The sequence below is a fragment of the Triticum aestivum genome, chromosome 7A, assembly GCF_018294505.1.
Source record: "Triticum aestivum cultivar Chinese Spring chromosome 7A, IWGSC CS RefSeq v2.1, whole genome shotgun sequence".
Taxonomy (NCBI): Eukaryota; Viridiplantae; Streptophyta; class Magnoliopsida; order Poales; family Poaceae; genus Triticum; species Triticum aestivum.
Genome location: NC_057812.1, coordinates 540716552 through 540728265, shown reverse-complemented (window position 1 = coordinate 540728265; position 11714 = coordinate 540716552).

The window sequence follows — 11714 nt, the reverse complement described above, 5'->3', positions numbered from 1 at the left end:
TATGGCCAAAAGGATGTGATGAATGATATATGTGATGTATGAGATTGATCATGTTCTTGTAATAGGAATCACGACTTACATGTCGATGAGTATGACAACCGGAAGGAGCCATAGGAGTTTTCTTAATTTATTTATGACCCGCGTGTCAATGAAAACGCCATGTAATTACTTTACTTATTGCTAACTGTTAGCCATAGTAGTAGAAGTAATATTTGGCGAGACAACTTCATGAAGACACGATGATGGAGATCATGGTGTCATGCCGGTGACGAAGGTGATCATGCCGCGCCTCGAAGATGGAGATCAAAAGGCGCAAGATGATACTGGCCATATCATGTCACTTTATGATTTGCATGTGATGTTTGTCATGCTTACATCTTATTTTCTTAGATCGACGGTAGCATAAATGGGATGATCCCTCACTAAAATTTCAAGAAAGTGTTCCCCCTAACTATGCACCGTTGCAAAGGTTCGTTGTTTCGAAGCACCACGTGATGATCGGGTGTGATAGATTCTAACTTTCGCATACAACGGGTGTAAGCCAGATTTACACACGCAACACACTTAGGTTGACTTGACGAGCCTAGCATATACAGACATGGCCTCGGAACACGGAAGACCGAAAGGTCGAACATGAGTCATATAGAAGATACGATCAACATGAAGCTGTTCACCGATGATGACTAGTCCGTCTCACGTGATGATCGGACATGGCCTAGTTGACTCGGATCATGTATCACTTAGATGACTAGAGGGATGTCTATCTAAATGGGAGTTCATTGAATAATTTGATTAGATGAACTTAATTATCATGAACATAATCAAAAGGTCTTTGCAAATTATGTCGTAGCTCATGCTTTGGTTCTATTGTTTTAGATATGTTCCTAGAGAAAATTTAGTTGAGAGTTGACAGCAACAATTATGCGGACTGGGTCCGTAAACTGAGGATTGTCCTCATTGCTGCACAGAAGGATTATGTCCTTAATGCACCGCTCAGTGTGCTGAACCTCGAGCGTCGTCTGTAGATGTTGGGAAACATCTGACATACACGTTTTGATGACTATGTGATAGTTCAATGTGTAATGCTAACGGTTTAGAATTGTGGCACCAAAGATGTTTTTGAAACGTCGCAGAACATATGAGATGTTCCAAAGACTGAAATTGGGATTTCAGACTAGTGCCCACGTCAAGAGGTATGAGACCTCTGACAAGTTTCTTAAGCCCGCAAACTAAGGGAGAAATGCTCAATCGTTGAGCTTGTGCTCAGATTGTCTGAGTACTACAATCGCTTGAATCGAGTGGGAGTTAATCTTCCAGGTGAGATAGTGATGGTTCTCCATAGTCACTGCCACCAAGCTATTGGAGCTTCGTGATGAACTATAACATATCAGGGATAGACATGATGATCCTTGAGCAACTCGTGATGTTTGACGCCGCAAAAGTAGAAATCAAGTAGGAGCATCAATTGTTGATGGTTAAACCACTAGTTTCAAGAAGGGTAAGGGAAAGAAGGGATACTTCATGAAACGGCAAATCAGTTGCTGCTCTAGTGAAGAAACCCAAGGTTGAACCCAAACCCGAGACTAAGTGCTTCTATAATGAGGGGAACGGTCACTGAAGCAGAACTACCCTAGATACTTGGTAGATGAGAAGGCTGGCAAGGTCGACAGAAGTATTTTGAATATACGTTATATTATTGTGTACTTTACTAGTACTCCTAGTAGCACCAGGGTAATAAATACCGATTCGGTTGCTAGGTGTTACTAACTCGAAATAAAAGGCTGCGGAGACTAGCTAAAGGTGAGATGACGATATGTGTTGGAAGTGTTTCCAAGGTTGATGTGATCAAACATTGCACGCTCCCTCTACCATCGGTATTGGTGTTAAACCGAAATAATTGTTATTTGGTGTTTGCGTTGAGTATAGACATGATTGGATTATGTTTATCACCATATGGTTATTCATTTAAGGAGAATAATGGTTACTCTGTTTATTTGAATAATACCTTCAATGATCTTGCACCTAAAATGAATGGTTTATTGAATCTCGATCGTAGTGATACACATGTTCATGCCAAAAGATATAAGATAGTAATGATAGTACCACATACTTGTGGCACTGCCATTTGAGTCATGTTGGTATAAAACGCATGAAGAAGCTCCATGTTGATGGATCTTTGGACTCACTCGTTTTTGAAAAGATTGAGACATGCGAATCATGTCTATTGGTATATATGCATGAAGAAACTCCATACAGATGGATCGTTTGGACTCACTTGATTTTGAATCACTTGAGACATGCAAATCATACCACATGGGCAAGATGACTGAAAGACCTCGTTTTCAGTAAGATGGAATAAGAAAGCAACTTGTTGGAAGTAATACATTTTGATGTGTGCAGTTCAATGAGTGCTGAGGCACGTAGTGGATATCGTTATGTTCTTACTTCATAGATGACTTGAGTAGATGCTGAGTATATTTACTTGATGAAACACAAGTCTGAATTATTGAAAGGTTTAAGTAATTTCAGAGTGAAGTTGAAGATCGTCGTGACAAGAGGATAAAATGTCTATGATATGATCATAGAGATGAATATTTGAGTTATGAGTTTGGCACACAATTAAGACATTGTGGAAATTGTTTCACAACTAATACCGCCTGGAACACCATAGTGTGATAGTGTGTCCGAACATCATAACTGCGCCCTATTGGATATGGTGCATATCATGATGTCTCTTATCGAATTACCACTATCATTTATGCGTTAGGCATTAGAGACAACCACATTCACTTTAAATAGGGCACCACGCAATTCCGTTGAGACAACACCATATGAACTATGGTTTAGAAAAACCTAAGCTGTCGTTTCTTAAAAGTTTGGGGCTGCGACGCTTATGTGAAAAAGTTTCAGGCTGATAAGCTCGAACCCAAAGCGGATAAATGCATCTTCATAGAATACCCAAAACAGTTGGGTATACCTCCTATTTCATATCCGGAAGCAAAAGTGATTGTTTCTAGAAACGGGTCCTTTCTCGAGGAAAAGTTTCTTTCAAAAGAATTGAGTGGGAGGATGATGGAGACTTGATGAGGTTATTGAACCGTCACTTCAACTAGTTTGTAGCAAGGCGCAGGAAGTTGTTCCTATGGCACCTACACCAATTGAAGTGGAAGCTTATGATAGTGATCATGAAACTTTGGATCAAGTCACTACCAAACCTCATAGGTCGACAAGGATGCGTACTACTTCACAGAGGTACGTAATCATGTCTTGAAAGTCATGTTGCTAGACAACATTGATCCTACAAGCTATGGAGAAGCGATGGTGGGCCCGAATTCCTTTGAATGGCTCGAGGCCATAAAATCCGAGAGATGATCCATGTATAAAACAAAGTATAGACTTTAAAAGAACTACTTGATGGTCGTAAGGCTGTTGGGTGCAGATGGATTTTAAAAAGAAGACGTACAATGATGGTAAGTGTCACCATTAAGAAAGCTTAACTTGTCGTTAAGATGTTTCCCGACAAGTTCAAGGAGTTGACTACGATGAGACTTTCTCACTCGTAGTGATGCTAAAGGTCTGTTGGAATTATGTTAGCAGTTACTGCATTATTTATGAAATCTTGCAGATAGGATGTCAAAACATTGTTTCCTCGACGATTTTCTTGAGGAAAGGTTGTATGTGATACAACCATAAGGTTTTTTCAATCCTGAAAGATGCTAACAAGTATGCAAAGCTCCAGCAATCCTTCTAAGGACTGGAGTAAGCATCTCGGAGTTGGAATGTACACTTTGATGAGATGATCAAAGATTTTGGGTTTATACAAAGTTTATGAGAAACTTGTATTTCCAAAGAAGTAAGTGGGAGCACTATAGAATTTTTGATGAGTATATGTTCTTAACATATTGTTGATCAGAAATGATGTAGAATTTCTGGAAAGCATACAAGGTTATTTGAAAAGTGTTTTTCAATGGAAACCTGGATTAAGCTACTTGAACATTGAGCATCAAGATCTATAAGGATAGATCAAAAAAGCTTAATAGTACTTTCAAATGAATAAATACCGTGACAAGATTTTGAAGGAGTTCAAAATAGATCAGCAAAGAAGGAGTTCTTGACTGTGTTACAAGGTGTGAGTATTGAGTAAGACTCAAGACCTGACCACGGCAGAAGAGAGAGAAAGGACGAAGGTCGTCCCCTATGCTTTAGACGTAGGCTCTACAGTATGCTATGCTGTGTACCGCACCTGAAGTGTGCCTTGCCATGAGTCAGTCAAGGGGTACAATAGTGATCCAGGAATGGATCACATGACAGCGGTCGAACTTATCCTTAGTAACTAGTGGACTAAGGAATTTTCTCGATTATGGAGGTGGTAAAAGAGTTCGTCGTAAAGGGTTACGTCGATGCAAACTTTGACACTAATCCGGATGACTCTGAGTAGTAAACCGGATTCATATAGTAGAGCAGTTATTTGGAATAGCTCAAAGTAGCGCGTGGTAGCTACATCTACAAGATGACATAGAGATTTGTAAAGCACACATGGATCTAAAAGGTTCAGACCCATTGACTAATAAACCTCTCTCACAAGCGAGATATGAACAAACCCCATGGGTGTTGGATTCATTACAATCACATAGTGATAAGAACTAGATTATTGACTCTAGTGCAAGTGGGAGACTGTTGGAAATATGCCCTAGAGGCAATAATAAAATGGTTATTATTGTATTTCCTTGTTCATGATAATTGTCTATTGTTCATGTTATAATTGTATTAACTGGAAACCGTAATACATGTGTGAATACGTAGACCACAACATCTCCCTAGTAAGCCTCTAGTTAACTAGCTCGTTGATCAATAGATGGTTATGGTTTCCTGACCATGGACATTGGATGTCATTGATAACGGGATCACATCATTAGGAGAATGATGTGATGGACAAGACCCAATCCTGAGCATAGCACAAGATCGTGTAGTTCGTTTGCTAAGAGCTTTTCTAATGTCAAGTATCATTTCCTTAGACCATGAGATTGTGCAACTCCCGGATATCGTAGGAATGCTTTGGGTGTACCAAACGTCACAACATAACTGGGTGGCTATAAAGGTGCACTACAGGTATCTCCGAAAGTGTATGTTGGGTTGGCACGAATCGAGACTGGGATTTGTCACTCCGTATGACGGAGAGGTATCTCTGGGCCCACTCGGTAATGCATCATCATAATGAGCTCAATGTGACTAAGGAGTTAGCCACGGGATCACGCGTTACGGAACGAGTAAAGTGACTTGCCGGTAACGAGATTGAACAAGGTATTGGGATACCGACGATCGAATCTCGGGCAAGTAACATACTGATTGACAAAGGGAATTGTATACGGGATTGATTGAATCCCCGACATCATGGTTCATCCGATGAGATCATCGTGGAACATGTGGGAGCCAACATGGGTATCCAGATCCCGCTGTTAGTTATTGGCCGGAGAACATCTCGGTCATGTCTGCATGGTTTCCGAACCCGTAGGGTCTACACACTTAAGGTTCGGTGACGCTAGAGTTGTTATGGGAAATTGTATGTGGTTACCGAAGTTTGTTCGGAGTCCCGGATGAGATCCTGGATGTCACTAGGAGTTCCGGAATGGTACGGAGGTAAAGATTTATATATGGGAAGTCCTATTTTGGCCACCGGAAAATGTTTGAGATTTTTCGGTATTGTACCGGGAAGGTTCTAGAAGGTTCCGGAGTGGGGCCCACCTGCATGGGGGGCCCACATGAACGTGGGTAGTGGGGGCAAGGCCCCACACCCCTGGTCAAGGCGCACCAAGATCCCCCCTTAGAAGGAATAAGATCATATCCCGAAGGGATAAGATCAAGATCCCTAAAGAAGGGGATAACAATCGGTGAGGAAGGGAAATGATGGGATTTCTTTCCCCCACCTTTGCCAACGCCCCAATGGACTTGGAGGGCAAGAAACCAGCCCCCTCCACCCCTATATATAGTGGGGAGGCGCATGGGAGCTGCACCCCTTCCCTGGCGCAGCCCTCTCTCTCCCCAACACCTCCTCCTCCTCCGTAGTGCTTGGCGAAGCCCTGCCGGAGAACTGCAAGCTCCACCACCACGTCGTCGTGCTGCCGGAGCTCTCCCTCAACTTCTCCTCTCCCCTTGCTGGATCAAGAAGGAGGAGACGTTCCCGGGCTGTACGTGTGTTGAACGCGGAGGCGTCGTTGTTCGGCGCTTAGATCGGAATCAACCGCGATCTGAATCGTTGCGAGTACGACTCCTTCATCCGCGTTCTTGTAACGCTTCCGCATCGCGATCTACAAGGGTATGTAGATGCACTCCTCTCTCTCTCATTGCTAGATGACTCCATAGATTGATCTTGGTGATGCGTAGAATTTTTTTAAATTTCTGCTACGATCCCCAACACTTCTATCCCTCTTCTCTTTCCTCCCTGTCCTAGGCGACCTAGGTCCAGCCGGTCGGCCGGCACCAACGAACTACCCCTCCCATCTCTGCCTCCCCTCCCTTCTTCCCCTAACTCCTCTATTCACCTTCTCTGTGCACAAGGTTGTGGTCCGGCACCGGGCCTCCTGTCTCCTCCTTTCGCCCCTCCTCCCTTCATCCTCCTTTGTTCATGCATTTTTGTCTGTTTTTTGTGATTTAATGATTAATAGCTATAGATTGGATATTGTGAGGAGTGTGGTTTTCTGTAGGTCGAGCTCATGGTACCTCTTATCTTAGCCATCCATTTCTGGATCGTGATCCGTGCATGCACATTTGTCTTTTTTGTTTCTCTCAAACGAAACTTCAAACTTTGCATGACAATAAAACATTCTAACTACAATGTGGGAAATAACTTTTGGATTTTTTCATGCATTTTAAATTCTTAAAATAATTTTTTTAATCAAACAAAATAACTTTTTTATATATTTATCTCGAACCAAAAAATCCGGAAGTTTTGTCACACATTGAAGTTCTAAAGTTTGTTTGATCTACAAAGTTTGAAGTCCATATGTTGTTTGATTTGAGAGAAACAAAAAAGAGAAATTTTGATATAGTAAGTTAGTTGGAGAGCACACATCTCAAAGCAATATTGAAGGGAGGAGGATAAAGGGTTCCATGTAGCCCGACCTTCACAGGAACTTTCTGTATTGTGAGTACAATTTGATTACTAGTTGATGCATATTGCGGCTCTCTAGTGCATTTGATTGATGGAGGTCATCATCATGCGAACCCGTTGGCAACATAGGAGAATGAAGGTATCATGAACAATATTCATAGTAGGATAGTTGACGCTTGTCTTGTGATGGCAACATAGTTTAGCTATGTTGATTGATTGATGAAGGTCATCATCATGCGGACCATATGTGTTTTGTATGGTCCAAATCTATTATGATATTATGGGGCCACATCTATTTAGATGTATGGAACATCAAAGTATAATGGTTGAATTGTGCATGTTTTAACTATGAATCATCTGCATTGTCATAATTTCCCTTCGCAAGATTGTCGTTTCATTGCCTAGCAATGTGCAGATTACTGTATTACGGTTAAATAGCATATATAAGCGACCATTCATAGCAAAATCTATAGTTTCACAATTGTTTTAACCCAACAACTTCCGGCTATTCCACGGCTGAAAGTTCACAACAGATTTTTCACAATTCACAACAGCTTTTTCAGAATCTGCAGCTCAACCAAATACAACGGCACCGGTCGGTACACCTACAAACAAAGAAATAAGCTGCAGTGAGGATGCAACGAATAAAATACTCAGGTTAAGCAAAGTAGAAAGAGTTCAGCAACCGTTCTCTAATGTACAAGACATCCAATCCTGCAGCTGCAGGCTAGATAACTCGGAGACTCACTCCGGCATCAAATGATTAGAATCACCGGCAAATGACATACACGGATACACTTGTCTTATGCACATTCTCCTTGCATACAAAGTGGGCCCACACATACGGTACACGATTATTCTTCAGTTATGCTGTGAAGGCTAGGCTGCCAGGAATAGGACGCCGAATCAGCCGGCGAAGCAACCGGCCGCCGCCGCCGCCGTCCCGGCGACTCCCCTTTGGCACCCCTCCCCTTCTCCTTGGTGTCTTTCACACGTACCACCCTGCCCGCTTCTTCTTCACTGCCATGACTGACGCCCACCTCCTGAGGAGGCATCTGGGGCGCCCTGGCTTCGCCGCCCACGGCCCAGCCGAACCACTTCTTGCCGCCGTCCTTGTGGGCCCTGTCATAGCCGTCGGGCCTAGCCAGGTGCCTCCTCAGCGACACGCTGCCGCGCCCGCCGCCGGCGCTGTGGGAGGAGGACGAGGAGTACTTGAGCAGCCTCCGGACGGTGCTCTTGGGCACGACGTAGTACTTGTGCCCAAGGTGGAGCATGGTGTTGGGCGCGGCCACCGCGCCGACTGGCTCGCGGAACACGTCGGGCCGCGCCACGCAGAACCGCGGGTGCTGCGACATCACCTCCGCCGCCAGCACCGGCCGGTCCAGCAGCTCCACGTGCCCGCCGGGGAACACCAGCTTCACGAACTGGCCCCGCCGCCCCGCGCTCGTGCCGCAGAAGCAGCTCGCCATGGCCCTGAGCTCGATCGATCGGCTCGCTCCAAGAGGCCGGCGGATTTATAGCTGCGGCAGGCGCTGAGGTTTCCACTATTTGACTTAGCTAGCTGCCCTAGGATTGCGTGTTGGTGGGACGTGCAAGGCGCCAAGATGCCATCGTTGTTGCCATTTGTGCCTTTGTGTTGTTCCTGGCATTTTGGCACTGCATCTTGGACAGCGTCCAAAGCTAGCTGTGCATAGGCCACGATGGTTACGAGGAGGTTTTGAGGTTACAAGGTCTAGATAATGTGGCGGAAGACCGCATGTGGTGGCCTGGCTTCTTTGGCTCCCCATTGGCGGCCATACGGAGATGACAACATGTACCGAAACTCTGGAGTTAGTGCATGTCACTAGTGAGAAGAGATACATAATTGGTACTCCTAGACAACGGAGATGACAATATGTGTGCCTAAACTGCGGAGTTAGTGCGTGCCATTCTGGATAAAAAGGGAGAAGCGCTAGCCAATCAATTACTAAGAGGGAACAAGAGTTTGGTGCAAGGATCCGTAGAGAGGATGGACAGGGTTCAGCTCAATATTTTGAATAGCGCGCTACAAAATATAGCGAGGCCCTTCTCTAAATGCTACACAAGTTATAGCGCGCTAATAGCGTGCTATATTTCAAAATAGCGTTTGGAAAAAAAAAATCAAATATATCTAGAAAGAAAGTATTTAAGCAACTAAATATTTCATAGGAGCAAGCAATATATGCATAAGGGCCAAATCCAGTACATAAAAATAGTAAGTCTCAAACATCAACACTCAACAGCCATAGTTTAAGAGTCTCTAACATGAACAGCCACCGGGGCAGCAACAATACAACACAAAATAACACACGAGTTTTAAGATAGTCTACATCAATAGCCACCGAAGGGGACAGCATTACAACATAGCACAATCAAATTATTCAGAATCACTCACTGGTAAATGCATTTCATCATCTTTCGATTCAGAAGAAGACTCAGCTGATTGCAACTCATCATCACGATAAATAGGAAGCAACTTCTTCTTCTTCCTAGGACGAGATTGAGACACTATCTTTCTTTTTGATGGAGCAACTTCTCCTTCTGATGTTGATTGTGCAACTTGTACATCTTCAGGTTCAACTCCTGTTTGCACTCCTTCAATAGACACAACACCAGTAATCCACTCATTACCTTCATCTTCTACAACATCTACAAATGTGTGGTCCTCAATTGGGTCCCTGTTTTTCATCCCTCTCTTTTCCTTTAGTTTGGAGTTGAACTTGATGAACACAAGGTCTCTCATTTTGTCATGAAGTAGCCTACTGCGTCTTTTTGTGTGAATCTGTAGGTGATGGGATTAGAGCATTGATTTCTTAGTATGAAAAAACAAGTAAACAAATGCAAGAAAAGTATGGCAAAGATACTGGGTTGTCCTTCTAATGTGACAATAAACAAGTTGACATATGGCATGCATCTTTCTGACCTGCTGAAAAACACTAAAATTCCTCTCACAAGCCGAGGAGCTGCATGTCAAACTCAAAATCCGCATCGCCAATACCCTGAGATTTGGTGCACTTGACCCATGATTGGACCACCAATCAACTTCATTAAGAGTAAAAATCGGAGTTAAGAAACCATTGCAAGTTCTGATATGAGAATGGAGAAAAAGTTAAAATGTAAATATGCACCTGGATCAAAGTTTTTGTTTTTCCGCTGCCTTTTAGCAATGTCTCTTCCAAATGACCCCTCTTCACCTTGATATGCCTTAAGTTCATCTGTGATTTTGTCTTGAAGGCGAACATCTTCCACCATTTTTCCCATGCAACTGACAACCCCATCTTTAAATGTTGGATCCAACAAAATTTGTAGCTTGTTTTCATAAAAGTAGTATGGATTTAAGAAGTATCCAGCCCTATGTAGTGGCCTCTTCAATTTGTTGTCCCATCTTTTATCCACTATATCCAACACTTCTTGAAAACAAGATTCTTGTTGTTCATTTTCACACTTGGCTGAGATCTCTTTCTTTGCATCCAAAAAGGCGCCGTATATGAATCCCATAGCTGGTACATCGATGTCCATTCTCCTTAGCAAGTTAGCCAATGGTTCAAAGAACTTCACGACAATATCTACTCCTCTCCAAAAAAATTCAGAGCGCACAGTTTTGTTGGCTTCCCTTCCTTTAACCTTTTTTAGATAGCCCATTTCATCAAGTTGATCTGATCTAAATAGCTTCTGGAGTTGCTTCTTGTTATCCAACATGCTCTTCAAGTTTAAGTATGCTGTAGAAAACCTAGTAATACCGGACCTAACCAGAACTTTCCCAAGGAACTCCCTCATTAGGCTCAAAACCCTTGTGTGTGCATAAAGGAAAACTGTCACAGCTCTAGCTTTTGTAATAGTGGAGTCAACTGATGGCAGCTTACCGACGTCCTCTAGCATCAAATCAATACAATGGGCAGCACAACCATTCCAGAATATGTTGGGCCGCTTTGCATTCAACAATGTAGATGCTGCTTGATTCACACTTGCATTATCAGTCACCACTTGAACTACATGTTTCTCCCCAATCTCTTCAATGCAATCATCTACAAGGTCAAAGATGTACTTGCCATCTTTCTTCACAGCTGAACAATCAAAAGAATCGAGAAAAACCACACCATATGCACTGTGGACTACCAAATTCATTACCCCTCTTCCTCTTATGTCGGTCCACGCATCTGTCATGATTGTACATCCAGTGAGCTCCCAAGCTTCCTTGTGAGCCTTGAAGGATTCCATCACTTTCTTCTTCCTCTTCTTCAAGAATGGGCCACCCATTTCATAAGGACTAGGACCTGGCAAGTCTTCGCCGTATTGTCCAATTGACTGAAGCATAAGGGAAAAGCTTGGAAGTGTGACTGAATTGAAGGGAATGCATGCTTCATAGAAGAACTGGCATATGTACTCACAAGCACGGTTCCTTTTCTTCAATCTCTCCCCAGTTGTCAGCTTTAATTGAATGCTCTCACTAGATTTTGCCTTCCTTGCAGCTATAGCATCTTCAGGTGATAGTTGGCAGAATTTTTCCATAGGCCCACCTGAGGATTTAGATGTTTTGCCTCTCGCTGACTTAAGCATAACAACAGAATTTCTTCTGCCATCCTCATCA